Raw genomic sequence first — 22,202 nt, forward strand, 5'->3', positions numbered from 1 at the left:
GCCTATCACACCGAGCTCCCAATCCTTCATCTGAGGGCTCCAGGCAGCTTGGGGTCCCCGCTGGCTGGATGTAAATGCTGCTCTGCTACTCCACCTGCCTCTCCCTGCCCTGGAGGACTCCACAGGCCAACACAGGCCCCTGTCTTCACAGTGGCTCACTGGCGCCCCAGTAGATAATCTGGAAGGAGGCAGTTTGTCGTCTTGCCCACTGCAGAGGTTGTCCCTCACTTGGGAGCAAGGCCTGGCTGGTGGATGCCTCAAGAGCCCCCTGGACCAGTCTTGCCACGGCCTGGTGGGGGAAGCAGCAGGCTACAGGAGGGGACATGGGTGTTCAAAGGCCAATGCTGGTTTAGTTACTAGTGTTTACTACACCTACTGAGGGACCAGCTGCTGTCAGCTCCGCAGGCAAGCCAGGCCTGAGGGATGACGTTACATCCACCACCTTGCAGGCACACAGCAGGGAACCGCAGCGCCTAGGCTCTGGATTCCAAGATGCACTGTTTCACAGGTTAGCAACTATGGCCTTGGGATAAAAGACATGCTAGAGCTTAATTGTAGCCTTCCTTTTTTCTGGTAGTGCTGCTAGATCTCTGCGGCATTAAAAGCAATGAAAGAAGGTGTGTAATATTAAAAAAAAAAAAGAATTATGCCAATAATATGAAAACTAAGTCCCAATTTTAGTAATAGATTGGCTCAAATATTAAAATAATTTTAAGATTTTGATATGTGGATTTTTCTGTTTTGGAACACATGAAGGTATTTCTGATAATAAATAATGTTCATGGAAAATTGAATGGCCCATAAAACTTCAATAAATTATTAACATTATGTCACTTATTTTCTAAATATGATAATTAAAGATACAGTGAAAAAACCTATTTAAAAGTTTTCCTTAGATACAAAGTGGGTCAATTTAAGACACAAATAGAACTGAAGAAATTGATATTATTTTAGCCCTGTACACAGAAGAAAAATGTCTTTAGATGAAAATGGAGACTCGATCAATGTAATACATTTTATGCCAGTGCTGAATTGAGGCTCTAGGTGAAATTCTCATCTATAAAGAATCCTCAGTGAAAATGTACGAATCTTTAAAAACCAGGCCTTCTAACAGAGGAAATGACGAAGCCATAATCACATCAGTGAACTCACTTTGTATTGAAGTTTACAGGTTCATCTAACTTCATTAAGTTTTTTTCCCCTTATTATTGCTGAGACAGAAAGATGGCAGGTGAATGTAGAAATTAATCCATTAGAGTGAACATGTTTCCATTTCAAAGTATGTTAATTTCGTTTCTACTTTGTCAGCTTTAATTTGTCACTGAACCTAAAATGGGATAATTGCGCCAGCATTTAAGTTCTCATACGTAGTGAAGGTTTTTCGTAATTTTATGAAATTACATCTAGATTCCGTTGACACTGCTTAATGTATTACAAGGTAACATGTGTTGAGACTTGGCTCCCAACATGTCAAATTAAATCAAAATATAAATTAATTCAATGACAACTCCTTGTTGATATTTGCTCATTATGCTGTAAATAAATTGTGTGTGGAATCTCTGCAATTTAACCTAAAATTATACAAAGTACATTGACCATGAAAGCATTATTTGTTTTTAATATTTTGGATGTTCACTGTGCCAAACTACAGGTATAACGATGCTTTATCTTTTTGGAAAGAGGCAAGGGAGGAGGAGAGCTATGCAAAGATGGAGACATAAAGATACCTGATAATAACCAGGGCTGCTTTCAAGAATTCTATCCTCCGTTAATTCACTTTGAGTAGTCAAGGTGGAATAGAAACAGCTTTGAAAATCAACAACATAGAAATTTTAGTCCTCAAAATTTGTATTTTTGGTACATCTCCAACTCTAAGTTATTTGATTAAAAGACACTTATTCTTAGGAGAGATATCTTTTATCAGTCACATCTTAGTACAAATGCAAATATCTCACAGAGTAAGGAATTTGTTGTGGTAAGTAGGATGAGAAGGGATAAAGGCAGAGAACCTGTGACACCAACACAAAACGAATGAAAAAATAATGAGAATAAGGGCAAATAATTTTTAATATTTTTTTAAAGATTTATTTGAGAGAGAGAATATGAGAACAAGCCATGGGAGGGGCTGAGGGAGAGGGAGAGAAAGAGAATCGCAAGCAGGCTCCACACTGAGCAAGGAACCCGACTTGGGGCTTGAACTCACCATGCTGAGATCATGACCTGAGCTGAAATCAAGAGTCAGACACTCAACCGAGTCACTCAGGCACCCAAAGGGCAAATAAATTTTAATAGTTCTAAATCCTACACTCACACCTTTTCCCTTCTATTATGTCATCCACTGTATTAAATCACTGACTTAGTATAATTTAGTAATTACTTCCCATTAAGGATATCTATAATACTTTCTCTAAAATGCCAAGACACTACAAAATTTAAGGGAAAAAAAAATCACTTAATATGTAACTAGTAAAAGTCACCTAGAAAATATTTTCAAAATATTTTCGACTACATAAGTAATTTAGGATATTGTGTTCAAAATAAATTTATGATACATTTATTAAATTTATATTCTTGAATATAACTAAATATTAAATTTCTATAACATTTTATAGATTTTTCTTCCTAAATAACTCATCAAAATAATACAAACTAATTATAATTCCCTTGTTACAGCTGTTAAAATAAATTAGTACTTTTTATTCACACTGACGTTAATGCCAAAAAAACCCCCCAAACAGTGTAGAATCTGTGCCCAAAGTTGTGTCAAACTGAAAAACCAGAATAATCATATGAATGTTACTTATGAAAATCATTGGTTTCTATAATGAAATCTCCTAAGTTCATCTATTTGATGAAATAATCATTAAGTTCTTTTACATTTATTTGTGGATATATTACTTTTTATTGCCTAAATCATCTCATCTTTATTCTTGTTGTGTGTTCACTGTATTATATAACTTCAGACAAAGAATGTGAAATTTATCATGGTCTATGTTTTATTTCGTAGAAATCTGTAAAAAAAATCCTATTTTTAATATCCTGATAGTTTCCTTCCTTTTTCATAAATTTCCAGTGACTCCCATACCAAAGAGAAGATTAAAACCCTCAAAGTATTAGTTATAAAAGTAAGAGTTGGGCAAACACAGAAATGCTTTACAACACAGAAATGCTTTCTAAAATGTGGCTATTTTTCCAGTCATTGTACCATATATGCTATTGGTTTTTGGTTATGACCATATTAAACTGCAAACATTTTACATCTTGAAGATATTTTAATTAAAAAACATAATACATTGTTGTGGTAGAAACTTACCTTCTATTACAATTCTGGCGTATTTCTCTGCAGTCATACTATAATTGTATATAACAATTTTAAACATACTTAGTATGGAAATGTTTATTGTTCTATAAAGGAAGACAACACCAAATACTACCTAAAGATCAAACAACATTGCTTTTATAGATTCCACAGAGTTGTGATTTTGATTGAGTTATGTAGGATCAAACCTAATTCTTCATGAATGATTAACGATGCATTATATCGTAGAGAATTTATGGATAAGTAATCACGGCAAAGTATATTAACTGAATGAATGCATTTTGAATGATATTTTATCAGCTGAGTAACAGTTAATTACTGTAAATGTTTATATTTTTACAAATATGTATTTTCATCTTTACTGATCCCTCATTAACTCACGTGGTTTTTTAATTAGCCTTCTTGGGGTATCTAGCCATAAAATGATACAATTTGGAATAATGCTATGCATCTTTCTTTTCTCTCAATCCAGTTTCACGTACAACTTGCCAGTATTAAATATTATATTGTTTAAATTCTAAGATATCCTTTTTTATATTTTTAACACTTCTGAAATATAGAGGAATCTTTGTTACAAACATTTAATGTGATTGTGTTTTAAAAAATTATTAAATTGAAAATACTAAATTTTACATTACCTTGAAGTATGAACGATATAACTGTAATATAGTAACATTTTTCCTTTCCTTTTTTTAACATCAATAATTCTAGTAGTCCAATTTAAGCTGTGACGATACTACAGACTAACATTGATTGAGAATTTAACATCTATAAAGGATTGTTCTAAGTGCATTATACCTATTAACTTATAGACCCTGGGAGGAGATACTATTTTTATACATATATTCCTAGTGAAGAAACTGCAACACAGTAAATCTGCTAAGGTTTATACAGCTGGTACATGGTAGAACTTGGGAACGGGGAGGATTAACAAATCTGTCTTCCAGCTTAGTATCTATGCTCTCAAACCTTCTTAGTACAGCTGTCAGCTGACAGTTTACTACAAATAATGATTATGTTAATGTTGTTATGCTTAAAGCCTAATTCTTTAATGACTCTTTTTCATTTTTAAAAACAGGGATGGGCTTTAGCTTTTATCAAATCAATATCCAGCAAGTATTCAATAATCATATAAAATCCTTATTTGTCATCCAAATACATTCTATGATCAATTTCTCTTTTGTAAACTGGACAAAATATCTATTGTAAGGTAAAAACATATTTAGACAAAAATGTAGAAATACACTTATTTTTACTGATATATGTTATTTATGGTGGTTTTTTTTAACCTTCATTAATTTCATTCTTAATTTCCACGGGGTTAATATTTATTAATTTTCATCCATCTTGGGAATAAATTATTCCTTTGAGTATATTATTCTGTTAGTTTATTGGCTTTATTGCTATTTCTAACAAAATGAAATGTATTTACAATTATTTGTTCCAGCATTATCAGTTTTTCTCCCTGGACCAATCAATTCCAGCCAGGGGCAGTGTGAACTGGCATACAAGTCCTCCATTTCTTTTCTTCACTTTGAAATATATGAAGAATGTTTATAAACTATAAAAATCAAGTGAGAAATTCTACATTTTAAAGCTATTGTACCTCTTTGTTCTGGAAGATGATATCTCCATTCATTGAGTACAGCTTTATACTTTCTTGTCATGAAAGGCTCACAATTTTTATTCTGTTGATATATTTTCTAGCAATCTTATGCTGGCACATACAATCTATCTACTTTTGTATTTTTTTTTTTGTATTCATCATCAGTTTTACCACATTCTATTTCTAATTATGACTATTTACCTTTACATTTTGGTGTGAGAAAATTTCTATGTAAGCAATCACACCTCCTTCAAATAATGACTGCTTCATATGGTGTATTTCTTGGAACTATTATTTCCTTTTATTTGTCTAACAGCTGTGTCTAATACTTACAGTAAAATGTTGATTAATATGGCATAGGTAGGTATCATGATCTTCTTCATGATTTAAAAGAAATACATTCACAGGGGGCGCCTGGGTGGCTCAATCGTTAAAAGAAATACATTCACATATAACTTTGAAGGATGCTTTTTATTTAACACCTTTCTTCATGTCTGGTAAATGACTTTCTAAGTTTCTTAATTACAAATGGATACTATTTATTTTTATTTTGTGTGTATATATTAATGTGTTTAACTTTTAGCCTTACTCTTTTAATGTGCACATTGCAGTAAAATATTTTCTAATATTAAATAAACTATGAATTTCTGGGATAAGAAAATCTTAGTTATTATATTCTCATTTTGTTTGGTTTTACTAATCTATTGTTCAGGAATTTTGCATCTCTGCTTATCATTGAGATTGGTTTATAATTTCAATTTTTGTCCTGCTGTCTAACTTTAAATCCAGCATCATATAAAGAGACAGGTGTTCCCTTTTTTCTATTCCCTGGAAGACACTATAAAAGTAGGATATATCTGAGATATAAATTTCTAGAGTAATGTACCTACAGAGCTATCTGAAGTTAGTGCTTTTGAGGAAATATTTTGAGTTCCATTTATTTGATGTTATATAACCTTTTTCCTTAATTATTTTTTTAAGATTTTATTATTTATTTATTTATTTATTTATTTATTTATTTATTTGACAGAGAGAAAGGGAGTGAGCATAAGTAGGAGAGAGAAGCAGAGGGAAAGGGAAAAGCAGACACCGTGCTGAGCGTGGAGCCTGATGCTGGGCTCCATCTCAAGACCAAGAGATCATGACCTGAGGCAAAATCAAGAGTCAGTCGCTTAACCAACTGAGCCACCCAGGTGCCCCAACTTTTCCTTAATTCTATTTCTACTTAAGATAGTATTTGAAATTTACTTTCCCTAGGGAATTATCCATTACATCTAAAATTTCAAGTTTATTGTCATAAAATTATTCATTCCCTAAATGCATGTTTAGTTTCTTTCTTTTTTTTTTTTAGAGATTTTATTTATTTAAAAGAGAGAGAGCTCATGAGAGCTCAAGTGGGGGGGGGGGGAGGAGGAGGGACAAGCAGACTCCATGCTGAGTGGGGAGCCCAACACAGTGCTTGATCTCACAACCCAGGATCATGACCTAAGCCAAAAGCAAGAGCCGCACACTTAATCCAACTCTGCTCCATGTTTAGTTTCTTATACATGTATAGTTCTTCCCCTTTTTTATGCCTCAGATTAGTTATTTGTAACCTTAGTCTCTTGTTTATTATGGTCCTTGATTAATTTGAGCTAGTAGTGTGTCTTTTATTAGGTTTTCAAAAAACAACTTTGGTTTGATGTATACATTCTATAGTATGTCTGTTTTTAAACTCATTAAAATTTATGTTTATTATTTCTTTTATTTTATATTCTTTTATTTCCTTTGTTGTTCTTTCTCTTACTCCTGAAATGAATTAAATACTTAGCTTATTAATTTTCAACCTTTATTTTTAATATGAATATTTAATATTACACATTTTCCCTCAAGTAAGAATTTAGAAGCATCACACATATTGATATGTGATATTTTAACAATTGTCTACTGTAATATTTTCTAACACTGGTTATTTTTTTTAACTCATGATTTATTTAGAAGTGTTCATATTTGTTATTTCCAAGCATATATACATTTTCTGGTAGTTCACTTATTGTTGATTTCTAAATAAATTATGTTCAGAAAATCTGAAATGTGTTCAAGCTGGCTTAATGATTTTGAATGTAATAAATTTTAATAAAAAGTTCCATGAGTGATTAAAACACATGAGAATTCTCCTAATTTGGTTGCAATGTTCTTTATGTGGCTATTATAAGTAGGAGCAAATTTATTTATAAAGAAAGAAAATTTAATTTCTTATTATTTAATTCAATGTTTTAAAGATTTTATTTATTTATTTGAGAGAGAGAGTGAGAGAGAAAGAGAGAGCACAAACAGGGGAAGGGCAAAGGGAGAAGCAGACTCCCCACTGACTGGGGAGTCCCACAAGAGGCTTGATCACTATGACCCGAGCCAAAGGGAGACGCTTAACGGAGTCACCCAGGCTCCCCTTGTTTAATTCATTGTTTTTGAAGTAGTCGTGCCTTACAGAGAAAACAATCCTAGTAAACTCAATCACAAAGTGAAGATAACGGACCAAAAAAAAAAAAAAATCCATCTTCCTCTGTGGCACCAGACTTAATGACTCAATTTTACATAATACATGACATGAAGCTTTCATGACACATTGTACTACAATTTCTCTATTGACTTTCATTCTCTGCATTTTTAGACTGTTTTTTGTACTTCACTTTCATCCAAAATAGCAACTCAATGACAAGGTAAATAATAGCTGATCTCTTTAAGATAAATTAGATGCTTCTCAAAACATGTTAGCATTGTCAAACAAATGTCTTTAGCTAATATTGGTTACTGCCATTTTTTAAATTATCATAATGTTCTTTCACTCTAAGAATATTTATCTAAACTGGTTTATATATTTGAGATATATTGTATTTTAAAGCCAAATCATGTTAGTTTCACTTTGAGTAGATACCGTTATTAGAGACCAAAGGTGAAACTACAAATAAGATAGCAAAACTGTCATTTCAGTTCCTGGTGAGTTCATTATATCTAAACCACTGAACACTTAGTGAATATGTTATTCTCACCATATTGCTTCTCAGGCAGATTATTGATCAGTGTAACAGAAAAATGCAATCCGAAAAATTCAGAGCAATCCTCTCTCACTGCATATGAACTTATCAAATTTCAAGAACATTTACTGAAAACTCCTATCTCTACAGGGGCTTGTTCGTGACATTATCAACAGTGTTAAAAGTGAAATCATCATAAAAATACAACTTAAAGTTGCTTGAATAGTAACTTATTTTGGCAAGCTATGTTATTCTTCTACATTTTATTATATATTATATATGCAAGCCTCTCAGTGAAGGAAGGTGGGAAATGAGAGCTGAAGTTGGGCTTAAATTAGCTGATTTTCAATTAGATAACATAGAGCAATTGTAAATAATGAAGACATTTCATCTTGGGCAAAGATAATATTTTTTAATCATCCCATGTATCAAAGAAGCCAGGAATTCATGAAGAAATATGTTAAGGAAAGTTTGATATATTTCTAAATATTTTTCCCTTCTTAAAGGAAACCAATCTACATCATATATCATACTGGAAAACTGAAGATATACTTGGTCTTTCTGCAGTGTGTGTATTTAACAGATCCATATACACAAATCTCACTGTGTACTTGAACTTGTATTAGCCTTAGGCTAATTTAATGTGGTAGACTGGGCTGTTGTATCTATTCCTGAGCTCTTGAAGTCAGTTTTGACTGTGTGGCTTTCCTTGGGCAATAAAATGTGAGTGGCAGTTAGGAGTGTGTTCCTAAGAAGAACTTTAAGAGTCCTGTTTCCAACCTCCTCTTTATTCTTCTCTGAGCTCAAGAATGGCCCAGGCAGAGACTAATCCATCTGCCTAAGTCCCAAAGTGAAAACACATGGAACTAATCCACAGCTGGACTTCAATGGATATGTAACAAACAGATGACTGTAAAGCATTGCCCATTCTTCCCTCTTTTAATGGGAATATTTATTGAAACTTACCTTCCAGCATTATACATTGAGTGTCTAGGTGATATAACTTGTCATTTTAGTTCATAAATCTCTAGATCAGGAGAATCCATATCCCAAACCAATGTAAAGATCATCCTGAGACCTTGGACTTTAAGCCTGGTGCTGTAAGGGGTGAGGCTTTTAAATTATATCTCTAGGGAAGGAAGTGGGGGTGTTTTATATGCAGAAAGAAGGTAAATGAATATATGTGATGGTGGGCATAAATTGTGGGAGAATATATTATTGTTCAAATTATTTACTGTGCTTTCCCAGTGGATGACAGATCATGAATTTGCCTTAGTTATTGGAAAGAGTACAAGTGACACATATCATTTCTAAGCAGAAGCTTAAAAATCCATCATGTAGGACTACCATGCTTCCTTTTCCTTCTATCACAATAAAAGCACTATCCTACTTAGAGACTGCTCTAACGGCTGAGGACCTAAAATGAAGATATGAGCAGCAGTACTGTAGGTAGCACGGATCAGTATGCAACATGAATGAAAGATCAGTATTTGTTGTAAAATATTAAGATTCTGGGGTTATTTGTTAATTGCAACATAAACTAAACTGAATTACAAATGCATGAAATAATCAAAATCCAGTATTCTGAGAAGGAATTATTCCTTTCAGGTGTAAATTAAGGACTCAGTCTTGAAAAGGACACAGATAGAATACTAAGATGCATATACCACTTTCCAGTTTAGTCTCTCTTACCTTTGATAGCTATATGGACAATTTTGATATGAGAAAGATTCAGATGACTGTTTTCCTCCATCTGTCTTATCTTTTAAATTGTTTCTGGTTCACATTTTAAAAAATCTCATTTGAACTTTATCTCCATATTCCAAAGCCAGCATCATTTTTACTGAGCAAAACTTGGCTAAATACCTGCTCCATGCGTTTCATAAATCAAATAATTAGAACAATATTTACAGAGAACAAAAAAGGAATTTTAAATAATCACCAGCCATTATTTTCAGTGGAAACTTAGAAAGCTATATCTTTCAATAATATGTGTTGGTATGCTAACTTAAAAGTATAATTCAATGAGACATGGTCACAGACATAGTTCCTAGCTGGATATTTTTAGGACATCTTAATCAGCTGTAGCATATTAAGCTTCTCCTAATCAGTAAGGTGTACTTGTTTACATTTTTTATCCTAGTACATGATGATGTGATAAAAATCACTTTTCCATACAAAGTTAGTGCTTTATCATAGTTCTCTAAACGTATAAATTGTGTGGGGAAAAAATGGGAAAAGGTATTCTACAAAGATTTTATTTCTCTCTCCAAAAAATATACTGTGAGAATATAATATGTATAAGACACACTGTTAAATGCTGGTAATTTGAAGGAGTATAGGATACATTTTGTCCTTAAGAAATCCTTAGTAACTCTGGGTAAGAAAAATCATTGTTCAAGGAAAGAAAAATGTTATAGCCTAACACATAGAACAGTTTTAATGCCAAGTAATTGGTATGGATAGAAAATTCTACAAGTTTCAAAAGAATGAGCAATCTCCAAGTACAGGCTGAGTAAGTAAAAATTTTATGGAGGGAATGGGATCAAGGTCTATTTGAAGGATTGGGTAGGATATAGACAAAAGAAGTAAAGAGCTATCAGGTTTTTTGTTTTTGTTTTTTGAAAGAAAAAACTTGAAAACAAAATGACCATCCCATTTTAAGGGAAACTCAAAGACCTACTTTAGTTAGGACAGATCATTTGTAAAGGGGAATAATGAAAGATAAGGAGCCCTTAAGGTTTCTATAAAGGTCGTGACATCTAGAAGCACCTGGGTTGCTCAGTTGGTTGAGCGTCCAACTTTTGAATTTGGCTCAGGGCATGATTTCAGGGTAATGAGATGGAGCCCACTATCAGGCTTCACACTGGGCATGGAACCTGCTTGGGATTCTCTCTCACCTTCTGCCCTTCCTCCCTCCCTCTCTCTCTCTTCCTCTCTCCCTCTCTAAAAAATAAATAAAGGGGGTGAAATCTAAAACAATATGATGGCTAAAGGGTTGAGGAGCCTTTATCCTGATGTTATTACACAGGAAGGGTCAACAATGTTTGGTGACTGAAAGAATAATCAGTAAGAAGATATACCCTATGATGGCCCCAGAGTGCTGTGTTTCCTGAATGGTGGTAAAACAAATGTATAACAGGTGTATTTCAAGTGAAACAGTAGATTCATGGAATGCGGCAGGTAGAGGAAGAATAGTTTTAAGTTTATGACACTCTGAGTTTAAGGTGCCAATGAGTTATTCAAATAAAGGTGTACAGTTTAATTGTATACAGAGAAGAATAACTTTGAATAAGTCAGACTTTAAATATAGATTTGGGACTCACTGTGCAGAGTCATGTTTACAGGGATGAACACCCAGAGGGGTGCATGAAAAGAGAGAGGGCTGGAGACCTTATTAACCACTAGAAAGGTAACTCAATTGAAGAGACAGAAAAGAAACTGAAAACAAGTATAAGAAAAATGACAAGAGAATAATGTCAAGAATATAAGGGAACACACAATTTTCAAGAGTGAATCCTCAAGACTGTCAACACATGCTAAAATAGAAGGCAGGGGTAAAGATAAAAAAAATTGAGAAATAAAGGGGATTAATGTTTATGAGCATTGAGAAATGAATAAGATTGTTGAATCATTACAAGGTACACCCGAAACTAATATAACACTGTACATTAATTATACTTAAATTTAAAAAGTTTTTAAAAGGCAGTGGTGTAATAATATATTTAGAAAATCAGTAACAGCTATAAATATGATGAGCAGTAAAGTGTAGTCAGAATAATGTGGATCAAATAAACCGAATAGGAATTTTATTAGATTTTAGAAAGGATTGCAAAATGGTGAGACTGTCAGCTAGTCCCTATGGTGACTGCCATCTGGTTACCGTCAGAAAATAATTGCTGGAGAGTAGCGCTGGCTACCTTAATAAATTTCATAACTGTAGAGATACATCTATATTTATATTTTTCAACTTGTATCTGTTTTTTAAATTAATCTATGAATTTATGTTAAAACAAAATAAGATTTTTAAAAAATCAAATATAGCATTATCTTGCCTCATCCCTGACATTTTCATCTCTCACAACTGTATCCCCTGTTGATTATTTCTACATTTTTAAATACCATATTTATGTTGCTATTTTCTTCCTTTACCAATGTAGTAAATGATGTTGACCCTTTTTGGTTATGGTGTACTCGACCAAGCCCAGTTTATCTTTTACCCTCAGCATAATTGCATCACCAAATTTAGATACTCTATTGCTTTGTTTTTGTATGCTTAAATATGTTATTTATATTTTTTATGACTTATTCCACCAAATTTATACAATATTTTGACACTAAGCATTAAAATACCAGGATATGGATATCAATACCCTTATGATTTTCTTTCTTCCTTCTTCTTTTACTATCTAATTCTCTCATGGGGACTTTTACTTTCCTATTGTCAAACTGATCCCATTAAATCAGTAAAGTTACATTCTCTGCTCTTTGGCTTTTAGTTGATTTTAACATTTGTAATAAACATCCTTTCATGGTTTCATGGTATTATAAAATATTAATTATTGTAATTTTGAGAATTCTACTATTAAATTCAATTCTTAGAAGGTTTTATTTTTCTTGATGTTACTAACTGCCTTTAAGAAAAAACATAATCTATTTGCTTTTTTCGTGTGTTTTCAAATTCCACCATTATGGTATCTAAATCTATGGATATCCTACTTCCATCTACGTCACTGCAAATGGCAAGATTTCATTCTTTTTTATGGGTGAGTTATATACTATTGCATATATATATCATCTCTTCTTTATCCATTCATTGGTCAATCAACATTTGGGTTGTTTCCATAATTTGGCTATTGTTGAAAATCTTGGGGTACACGTGTCCCTTCAAATTAGAATTTTTTTATCCTTTGGATACCTAGTAGTGCAATTGCTGGGTCGTAGGGTAGTTCTCTTTTTTACTTTTTGAGGAATCCCCATGTTGTTTTCCAGGGTGGCTGTACCAGTTGCATTCCCACCAACAGTGTAAGAGGGTTCCCCTTTCTTTGTATCCTTGCCAACATCTGCTGTTTCCTGTGTTGTTCGTTTTAGTCATTCTGACAGGTATGAGGTCATATCTCATTGTAGTTTGATTTGTATTTCCCTGATGATGAGTGATGTTGAGCATCTTTTCATTTGTCTGTTAGTCATCTGTATGTCTTCTTTGGGAAAATATCTATTCATGTCATCCACCCATTTCTTAACTGGATTATTTGTTTTTTGGGTAATCTATCCTTTTATTTTTGTTTACTCCTTCATTTTGCTGAAGTACCTCTTAAAATAACATGCTGAGGAGGATGCATAATAAGTAAGCATTATGATGTCTTAAATGTCTAAAGAGTCTTCCACTCAATCTGTACACTGGACTGACAATTTCTTCAGGTATAGAATTATCAATAGAAAAGTAAAGACCTTTTTTTTATTTTTAGATTTATTTTATTTATTTGACAGAGAGAGAGACAGCCAGCCAGAGAGGGAACACAAGCAGGGGGAGTGGGCGAGGAAGAAGCAGGCTCCCAGCAGAAGAGCCTGATGTGGGGCTCGATCCCAGAACTCCAGGATCACGCCCTGAGCCAAAGGCACACGCTTAACGACTGAGCCACCCAGGCGCCCCATAAAGTAAAGACCTTTGAAAACATTTTTTAAAGTAAGTACCATGGCCAACATGGGACTTAACTCATGACCCTGAAAGCAAGAGTCGTGTGCTTTACCAACTGAGCCAGCCAGGCACCCCTGGAAGCATTCTTCACTTTCCTCTCAAATCCACTGCTGCTGTTGAAATTTTGAAGTCAGTCAATTTATTTCCTTTATGCATAGGTGATCTGTTTTGTTTCTGACTTGTTTGTTTTCTCCCTCTGGAATTTTAGAATCTTCTCTTTAGCCTTGGTGTTCCTGATTTTTCCCACTATGGTGAATGGGTGTTTTAGTCTAAATGGGTCTTTTACTCCAAAGTATTGTGCTCTTCAGCCAGGAAAATTCCTTGCATTATTTCTTTGATGATTTTTCCTTATGTTTTCTCTATTCTCAATTTAGTTGGAAGTTTGACTTCCTGCTTTAATTATCTATATTTCTAATTTTTAAATAATATTTCCTGATATCTTTTGTCATATATTTCTGGGGTATTTCCTTTTCCTCATCTTTCCACCATTCCATTGAATTTTATTTCTACACTCACACTAAACATTTGCTACAAAAAAAAAAAAAAAGACAACAAGCCCAAATGGAGTCATTGTGTTAAACTCCATGTCAACAAACCAAGACTTAATACCTAATCCAACTGCAGCTTTAACCTCTGCCAGGAATGTAACTTAACCAGTCAATCTGAAATTACTTGGTCAGCTCTAATGAGATAATCTACTTTACAGACCTATTCTGTTCTCCTTAGGAGTGTAACCTTGCCTGAAACAATACATTCTTTCTAATAATTTCCTTTTTTGCCCTATTCCTGCCTCCAAGAACTTTTCCTTTTCTACAGTTTGGCAGAGCTCCTTCCTATTGCTCAGTAGGATGCTGCCCAATTCACGAATTGTTCAATAAAGCTAATTGATCTTTAAATTTATTTAGTGGAATTTTTGTTGTTTAACCCATTTAAATAATTCTTTCTTGCATTCTAATCATTCCATTGTTATTGCATCTTACTCTTATTTTTGTTTTGTTTTGTGGAGCTACAATATCTCCTTCAATCTCTCCAATGTTACAAATTAAAATTTTCAATTTAAAATTTTTTTCTTTGATCCCACAGTTAGCACTACTACACCAAAGTCATCGCGTATGCTTGAATACATTGGGTTCTTTCATTTTACAAATTTTTGTCTAAATCCTGGTGACCTTCAGTCCTAAGGATGAGACAACAAAAAGCTGAGTGTGACTTCTAAGTAGTGGGCTTGGCTTACCAATTATTAATCTCAAGAGCATGAGGACCCCACAGTTTGGGACTCTAAAACAAACATGCATCCCAGTCTCCCCTTATAGACTATAAGACCATGGAGCTAATAGTGGATGCATATTAAAATTCAGCTAATTACCATCTCTTGGGATGAGCCCATAAGATTTCATAGCTCTCCAAGTGATTTAAGATGCACAGAGGGTGAAGAACCATTGTTATTCAACCTCAAGAATAGCAACATGTTTTATTTGTCTTTGAAAATTTAGTCTCTGATACAGTGCCTGACACAGAGTGATTAAGATATTAAAAGGATATGATATCAGCACATCAAATTTTATTAATCAAAATTAAATGACTTTAAAGTATACTTTAAACTAATATTTCAAAACTCCGAAAATAAACAATTATATTTTATTAAGCAATTCAAGTTCATGTTTAGAAAATGCTTCTAAGGATTATTTAATAATGATCCACAAAAATCAATGTATGGAGAAAACATTATATGCAAATAAATATACCTATCTTCATATGTGTATATCGCTCTATGAATAACTAGCTATACACAAAACCAGACACATATATACACACTTAAACACACACACTGATAAAGCCACATTGTATATTACATTCTGGTATTTGGGTTTTCACTAATTAGGGTACTAAAATAATTTTCAGAAATTAAATAAGACTGCTGTGAAACATGATTTCAAAGAGGCGGATGGAAACTAAGTAGATATTAAAGCCTGCTGGCATACAGGATTAGTTATATTTTTCCATCACGTTGTTAAAATAAAAATAGAGAAAAGGAGAAAAGAGGGAAGGAAAAAAATAAATACTAAACAAAATAGATCTCATCCTGTATTGGAAGCCAGAGATTAGCACGGCAGGTAGACAAAGATTTTGCTAAAGAAACCACTAGTAGAGAGCTTTGGATTCTATTGCCTGACACCGGCACTGAGAGGAAAAACACATATGGATAAACTGTTAGATTGATAGCTTTATTTCATGAAGAAAGCAGATCTCCAGAAATAGATTCTAATTCAAAAGAACAGGAGAGTGTTTGTTTTTGTTGTGGTGGTCAGAAGCCATCTCAGAACTGTGTTGGTAATAGAGATCGTTTGGTTGAGGTTTTAGGTTATAAAGAAAGTATTCAGTACCCTTATCTAGCATAGAGAATTCCTTATAAAAGTTAATATATAGCATATTAGGTCACAGATTCCATTTGAGAAAAAGAATTAAAATTGAATACTTGGTAAATGCAACATGAATTACTTGAAAACTCAGTACAAATAACTTGACAACTACGTCTGTACTTTGTGACATAACCTGAGTCATGCATGTGAATCCTTTTAAAAAGGCAGCCATATTTGTCCTCACCCATGTCTTCATAAGGACATCTTATTATGTGGTAGTTTAGCCAAAGAAAGACTTATTCAGCCTCATTAAAAAAAAAGATCCTCACAGCATGTTCCTTCTGCAACAGGAGCAGGATAGCAGCTTTGACCTGGCTCACCAAAAGAATACTTTTACAACTGCAGGACAATTTCCAAGAAACAAAAATGTATTTGAAGGTGTTTGTGGTATCAGGTATGCACATTCCATTTTTCAGCAATGCACAGATATTTGGATATGAGTCATGTCAAAGAAAAATGCACTGTAGAGAGTTAAACAGATAAGGGATATTTCGTTCAAGAATATTGCAATAGGGAAGAGAGATTGAACTCAACTACACCGAAACAAAAGGCAGGAGGAATTTTAACACCAGACGAGCTAGTGGAAAAGTACTGGAGAACATTAAGAGGGACGTTCACCAGTGTGATTAGGCCATCTGTGTCTGCTAATTGTCACTTATCAAAGTTAGGCTCCTACACTCACAAAGACTGGGAGAAAGGGGATGCTCTCTCCTTCAATGATTACATTTTTTTTTTTAAGATTTTATTTATTTATTCGACAGGATAGAGACAGCCAGCGAGAGAGGGAACACAAGCAGGGGGAGTGGGAGAGGAAGAAGCAGGCTCATAGCGGAGGAGCCTGATGTGGGACTCGATCCCATAACGCCGGGATCACACCCTGAGCTGAAGGCAGACGCTTAACCGCTGTGCCACCCAGGCGCCCCCAATGATTACATTTTAATGGGATGGTTCCCATATCCTTGAGAAAGGCATTCCTAGGATATAAAACTATTAAAGAACTGGCAGATTTAGACCATAAATGGACAAAGAGTTTATAACTGAAATTTTTCTGAAGTAAGTGGTCTAAGAAAACGGGGGTCAGGAACCTATTGTCAGGAAGAAACCTGTGTAAAATTTAGTCAGGATGAGGCGAACTTTAAGGCAGTCTTGGTTACACATAAAGCAGAAAGATGAGCTCAGGATGCCAAGAATCTGTCACTATTAATTATCAAGCAGCATTTCCACAGTATATCCACTAAATGTGGGGAACTGCCTCGTTCGAATCCCAGCTTTGCTCCTTACTGGGTGTTAGTCTTAAGCCATAGTTTGATCTTGTTTAAATGGAAGAAACAAATATCAAAGTGAAATAATGCAGCATTTTTCCCAAGTAAGAGCCCTGTTCTGTTAAAGCACGCATCTTCATTAGGACATCTAGATTAGAGATAGATAAACTCCAGTGTGGGCAGACCTTGAAAAGAATCAAGCAAAAGCAAAAATCTTTTGCATAATAAAATAAGAGGTATTTGATGTTTCTTTTGCAGGACAGACAATGGGAGGAAAGTCTTGAAAAGGAGACAAAGAAGCAAAGTCAGAGGAAAATGGAGAGAAGGCCCAGACCCTGAGAGGAGTATGGAGCCTAAAGAGAACAGCGGCTGGGGAGAAATTGCTGGGGGCAAGAAGGACAGAAAGACTTTGAAGAACAGGCACGTCTATCAGTCAATTTTAAATTGTTTATAGTTCTGGGAAGAATTCTCTCCTTCACTTTTCCCTGATGATGCCTTCCGTAAACTCCTGCCACACGCAGCTGTCCTATGAGGGTGCCGCTTTAGGCTGTTCAGTGAGATAGACGTAAACGAAGAGTCACATCATGTAACAGAAAAGAGAGAGACAAAATTCAACATGAATTTGAAAGCACAGGTTCCCTACCACCACCAGAACCCCACTTCCATCCCTCTTCAGAAGCAGTGGAGGATGACAATTCTAAAATGGAAAGTCAAGACATGAAGTGACGGTTACCTGAAAGACAGCACCGAAAAGACACTCAAGGTTGACACTTGGGTTAGGTGAAGACAATAATTGTAATCTCCTGGGAAGGACGAGTATAGACTTAAGCAGGTTATGCAGGTGCCTAATGTGAAGTCATGATGACCAATTGTTGTTATCATTAGCTATTATGAGTGTACTTAAGAAAAACTGATAAGATAAGATCATTGATAAGATCCTAAAGACTGTGTGGATCAAGTTCTTCAAGGGAGATCAGAGAAAAGGTTTTTGTACATTTCCACAAAAACTCGCAAGAAGATTTGAATTCCAAGGATATACATTAAATAATATGCTAACATTTCTGCAGCTACAAATGCAGAATGCAGTTTCTACCATGGCCAGTATGTATCAAAAGTAGACTTTGCACTCCTGGTTTTTGAGCAGTTATCACATGTGTAGTATATGTTTCTGTCAATCACCAAAACTAAGTATGTAAATATATTACGCCATAGTCGCTGCAGAAGTCAGTAAAGCTCAGGTCCGTTCTCTAGTCCTTGCTTTTGAACAGTTCTGAATGTAGATTTCGAATATTTTTTAGCAGCCCCCAAAATAAGAAGGAGTATAGCTTTTTCATTTCTTCATGACAGTCATTATGGTTACATATATATGTAATTTCATATTAATTTATTCATAATTTCAACCATTATTGAGAACTAACTATATTTAATGGGCAGATTTAACACCTGTCCTCAAGAAATGTATAACCTAGCAGGAAAAACTATCAATCAAATAGTTTAAAAATAGCCTATTCTGTCTTTTCAGACATTTATGTTTGCTTGGCTCTTTGTTTTACAAAAGTATAAACTGCCTCCAGATGTTCTCCAAAGTAGGCATTGATTCATATACTGTTCCTGCTAATGTTGTCTTCCTGAGAAACAAGGTTTGAGACTCTTTCTGGATCTGAAGGAAAACTTTCCTTAGCAAAAGAGAATTCTTGGGGGAAATCTGGGCACTCTGTAGGCCATAAAAATAAGTACTAAAGCCATCATTTCATCACACAAGATTTACTGGGTTTTTTTAATAAGATTTTATTTATTTGAGAGAGGGAGACAGAGATAGTGACAGAGAACACAAATGGGGAGGGGAGGGAGAAGCAGGCTACCCACTGAGCAGGGAGCCCCAGGACCCTGGGATCATGACCTGAGCTGAAGGCAGATGCTTAACCGACTAAGCCACACGGGTGTCCCAAAATACTACTGAGATTATTTAAAAGGCAATGTTTCAGAAAAGATGAAGTGCCAATTCCACAAAGGTTTCTGTTATTCAAGAAATAGGTATGAACTTGCTGATTTTGCCTAATAGATTGTTCTACACGACCTATACATGGTATTAAGTTTTGTACTGTTGAACTTTAGTAATTTTAATTTAATGGTATTCATCTAACAAAATGAACACAAGGGGGCCTATATTTCAATTACATGTTCACTGAGAACAAGGCCTATACTTATTACAGTATGAGCTCTGTATTTTACTTAGTTCACGGTTCTATATACCCTATAAAGATTTAATATTAAATTCTTAAATATTAATTTCCATGATTGAAAATATACACAAATGGTAAGTTAGAAAGTTATTATTTTGCATAAAAATTATAGGGATATTTTCTCTACAAGGAAAAAGAATCAGTGTTGTTATTGTTTTTTTCTAACCTTGGGTGAACGTCTACATTTGTTAAAGATGTCATTAAATAATTTCCCCTCTTCTTCAATGCCTCCAGCTATTCATCAGCCTTTGAGGAAAGAGCACGCTTTCAGATTAACAGCAATAGAGTAAAACAGAATATGCTAGAGAAAGTGAATATAGGAATACATGAAAGCCATAAGCTGTAGAAGCAAAGATAAAATAGCTATCTCTTTCTGGAAGGAAAAAGGGAAAATAATTCAAGGGAAGACAAGTAGGGAAGAGGAACAGCAAGTTTAAGATTAAAAATGAAATGCACCACGCATGTAAACGTACGCATCAGAAAATGAGATGGCAGAACTTTTGAATGCTTGATCTTCAAAAACAGCAAAAAGAAAATTAAATGTTAGAAAGAAAATAGGACAGTTTGCTTTAGATCATATGCTCATTTAAATCATCTGCTGGCTCTGTTTTCCAGGTTCAAGTTTTCTGGGGACTAATCTGTGAGAGTTTTATAAGGTCTCACATGGTTTATTGTAAAGGATTTCCAACACTTGAAAAAAGTTGAGAGAGAGTTGGATCAGATTATTTTTTTGATTACATATGTAGGCACATGTATATGTGTATGTTGTAGCTGTCTGTATATTAGGTTTAAATTTAAAGTATCTGTATGGCTTAATTTTAAAAACAACTATAAGACAAGTGCTTGTCTTCCTATTTTAAAAATTCAAAGTCTTAGAGAGTCATCAAGTAAACTGGCCAAAGTTAAACAGCTAACAAGTTGAGGCGGCTGTTATTTCATGCAGATAATCTGATTTCAAAACCCCCTCTGTTACTTACTAGTCTAAGCAGACTCAAAAGAAAAAAAATGGACAACTGTCTCTGCAATTCATTTTCAACATGCATGGCTTTACAATTTTATTGGATATTAAAACTTCAATATTTAAAAATTTCAACTATTTTTTTTCTCTCTTGTAAGATTCCTAAAAATTTTTGCAATTTACTACTCCAATTTTTTTTTCCTTAAAAGAAGTATTATCATGTCGGGGCACTTGGATGGCTCGGTCAGTTAAAAGTCCAACTCTTGATTTTGGCTCAGGTCATGATCTCAGGGTCACAAAATTAAGCCTAGTGCGCTCTATGCTCAGCATGGAGTCTGCTTGAGATTCTCTCTCTCACTCTCCCTCTGCCCCTTGCCCTGCACTCTCTCTCCCTCTCTCTCTCTCATTCTCTCTCTCTTCTAAATAAATAAATAAAATCTTTTTAAAATAGTACTATCATTTCAATAGTATTTTAGTCTATGTGAAAATATAATTAATATTGCAAATAAATATCAATGTTCCATGCATTCTATAAAATCATAGAAAAGAAATACGAGAGTTTAAAATATCTGTAGAGTCCAAGTCATAGAAAAGTCAATGTTAGTACTGAATAGATTTACGATCTTTTCAGATACAAAACTGAATTCATTAATCTCTAACTATGTAATGATATAATTTTTTAATTTAATGAAGCAGATACTCATCTCTTTGTTGGAAACCATCTATAAAGGAAGAATTGAACATTGACCCCTACCAAGATTAAAATGTTAACTATAGAAAAATTAATTAGTGATAAAAAATATTGTATATACACATGTAATTTGACAGCAATGCTTGCATCCTATTTAAAGCAAATACTCTTACTTAGAAATTTGACTTTCTATGGTGTTCATCATTCACTCAAAACAGTGCATTCATTCATTCATAAAAGGTAATTGGCAGCTGAAATGGCTTTATTTAGTATGTGGTTTTCTGGAGGAAAAAGTACCCAATTTCAGAGATCCTTTAAGATTGCAAACTATGGCTAAAAGCTGAAAATATAAGTTAAGAGTTTAGTGTGGGCAATGAGGAATATTCTGGGAAAGAGCACACAAACATGCAATTAGTCAAATGTGGTTCTTTACATCTGATATCAAATACAGTATTACCAAGCTGGTTCAAAGACGCAGACTCCATCTCTCATAATTGCTCAAAATTGCATCAACAGTGAAGAACATTAAAGGGAAGATCTAGAAAAGTTTTATATGCAAATATAAGAAAGAAGGGATCACACAATTTTGCAACTGGGAGAATACTACTTCCCTTCATAGGGATAGTTTCAGTGAAGCATTGGAAGAATATATTTCAATGTATTAAACAAATGAAAGGAGAAAATCAAGATAAAAACACTAGGCTCTTATCTAAAATTTTTTTGTAAAGGTAAAGAGTGAAATAGGGTAAAAACTAGAGGAAGATTCATCAGTTATCTATAATTGATACAATAGGATATTATCTATTCGTAAAGAATGAAACACTAATACATGCTACAACATAGATAAAACTTGTGAATAAGCGGGGTGCCTGGGTGGCTCAGTTGGTTAAGGGCCTGCCTTTGACTCAGGTCATAATCCCAGGGTCCTGAGATCGAGCCCGCATCAGGCTCCCTGCTCAGTGGGGAGCCTGCTTCTCCCTCTCCCTCTCTC

This window comes from Ursus maritimus, unplaced genomic scaffold, assembly GCF_017311325.1.
Source record: "Ursus maritimus isolate PB19 unplaced genomic scaffold, ASM1731132v1 scaffold_9, whole genome shotgun sequence".
NCBI lineage: Eukaryota > Metazoa > Chordata > Mammalia > Carnivora > Ursidae > Ursus > Ursus maritimus.